The following is a 2,933-nucleotide window of genomic DNA, read 5'->3' on the forward strand; positions in this document are numbered from 1 at the left end:
GCAATTCTCAAGAAATAAATGCTCGAAAATCTACAGCAAAGGCAAAATAACTACTTCTTGCATAAAAATAATATTAGCTAACCAAGACAAACCAGAGCTGCTGTATGGCATTTTAGGCTTTAGCAGATTCAATTGATCATGAATTTTTTGTAATAAATACGGAACAAAAACTTAAAAATTCTATTTTTTGAGTTCTTCTGGAAACGCTATTGAACGGTACTATTTGTACTTCACATTTAGAAATAAATGTGTACATATGAAAAAGTGTGTCTCTTTGAAAGTATTAGACGTGCTAGTGAGGAGGGGTAAATCAAAGTTGCTAAACTCTGGTTACTATTTGTTCAAACTCATTAAAGTGCATCTTAACTTCGTTATTTGAATTTATGCTTACACGCCTTTTAAATACCAATATACGTGGTGCGAAAAAAATATATATCTATATTTATTAACCATTTCGTTTTCGATATTTCCGATATTAGATATATCGATATTATTTTAGTAGATATATCGGTATCGGATATTGTGAATTTAGAATATCGCGATACCGATATACCGAATTTTCATTGGCGATACTCATCCCTAGCTTGTATTAAGTCTAAAAGCCCGATTATGGCAACTTAATTCAACTTAACGGAACGTAGAACTTAGATAATCAAAATGAAACAGATTTCGACGTGGCATTAAGTTAGGTTAAGTTTCGGCTGTTCAATTATAGGCAACACCCATGTAACAGAATTTTTAAGAGAGAGCCGTAAGTTACGTTAAGTTGCCACAATCAGACCATAACTCAATTGATTGAATGTTGATCTGCTTGTTGCATTTGCATGAAGCGAAACACACATTTCTTTGCTGTTATTAATTCTGTATGCTACTACAGCGATGTAAAATACGGATTCTGCTGCGCAGCGCCAACTGCTTTCTTAATGAACTTCATATTTATGAAATAAAGGAAAAGCTGAAGATCAATGTATGTATGTATGCCTCACCAAGAAGCCTACAGTGAGCATGTGCNAAAAAAAAAAAAAAAAAACAGTCGCCAAACGAAATACACGATGTATAGTGTTTGTTTGTTTGAACGCAACGCTGCTTGTACATAAATTTCGCTTTGCGCAGGGAGAAACGGCCTCCGGGTCGAGAAGCAAACACAGCTCAAGGGAATGTAATACAAGCGAGCACATCCGGGATCGGCAAAAGATCAAAACATTCTGTTGGTGACATTCGTTACGATAACTATGACCACTTTCCAGTCTGGCTTAAAAGGGAAGGTGGCAAAAAAAACTAAGTTTTGCAAATCATCGCAAACTCAATGCATTTGCCAAAAATGAAAACTAAATCTATGCTGCTCAAGTTCAAAGAATTACTTCTTCGATTACCACCACAGGAAATAATAACAAAATGCCTTTAATATCTATTAATCTTAATGTTTCTTAAAAACTTAAATTTGTACCGAACCATGTACTTCTATTTTTATTTATACCTTAACTGGCAAGGAGGCCATTAGGCAGCCTTTCTCTTTTCCCATATTCCGCAAAAACCGTAAGTATATTTAACTTGAAAATCACTAATTCTTAATTTATAGTTTAAGTTTTACCATTAAAAAAATTTGCTTCCCACTTTCTTCAGTTTTAGAGTTTTGCCAGTTTGAGGGTTTATATCTCATTTTGTTATCCAACGAACAGTGAAGATCTCAAAATTTGTAAACAGGTTGCAACCCTACTCAAAAAAATAATACATTTTGCACATGTAGAGGCTAAGTGTTTTCGTTTGACATTGATGGTGCAGATCTGATACCTTCGCATATTAAGATTGAATATAGAAATTTCCTTAACCGGTGGCAACCCTACTCGAAAAAATAAAACATTTATGCTTATCTAGAAGCTTATCCCTCTTCTTTGACACCTCATTTTTTGTAACCCATCGAACTGCGCGGATCTTATAATTTTTTAGACACGCTGCAACTCTATAGAAATTCTAAATACCAAAGATCATGCTCCTGTCTATACAGAATATATTAGAGAAAATCTCGTCCAAATTCGTTTAGTAGTTTTCAATATTAGCGCTTTCAAAAAATCTCTACTTTCCTTTATACATTGTATAGATAAGTTAAGAACTTTTCAACAGGTGGAAACCCTACTCAAAAAACTTAAAAGTTTTGTACATGCGAAGCCCATGCTTTTTCATTCGATAACTCATTCTGTTATCTAATGAACGGTGAAAATCTTTTAACTTTTTATTAGGTGGCAATCCCGCTCAGAAAAATAATACATTATTGCACGTCTAGAGGCCAAATCTTTTCGCTTGACAGTGGCGGTGCAGAACTGATCCCTTCTCTGATTATGATCGTATGTTGTAATTTTATTAACAGGTAGCAACTCTATTCAAAAAAATAAATCATTAGTGCTTTTCTAGAGGTCAATCCCTTTCATTTGACGCCTCATATTTTGCAATCCAACGAATGTTGCGGATATTATAGTTTTTTAGACAGATGGCAACATTATTAAAATTCTAAATAAAAAAGGTCACTCCCCTATCGATACAGAGTATACTAGAGAAATCTCGTCAAAATCCGTTCAGTAGATTTCGAGATTACCGCGTACATAGAATCTCGACTTTGCTATAAGCTAAGTGTACACGGTAGAGAAAAAACGCGAGATTTAGATAAAAAATCTCGCTAGAGAGGTGTAAACAATCCATAGAGCTCTTCGAGAGACTCATCTACAAAGTCCACGTGAGATTTATTTAGCGAGATTTTGCAAAGGGGCATAATTATTGGTTAAAACATGAGGGGTATTCACAAATTGAGCAGGTGGTCTGGCACTCCGGCAACAGTCGTTGCTTGAGTTATCTGCTGTTTTGTCAGAGGGCCAGGCTACTTGCTCAACTTGGTGAATACCTACATATATATACTAGTTTGGCTGAAACTGCTCGGAGAA

The sequence above is a fragment of the Rhagoletis zephyria genome, unplaced genomic scaffold (genome assembly GCF_001687245.7).
Source record: "Rhagoletis zephyria isolate East Lansing unplaced genomic scaffold, Rhagoletis_zephyria_1.1 Rzeph_scaffold_00325, whole genome shotgun sequence".
Taxonomy (NCBI): Eukaryota; Metazoa; Arthropoda; class Insecta; order Diptera; family Tephritidae; genus Rhagoletis; species Rhagoletis zephyria.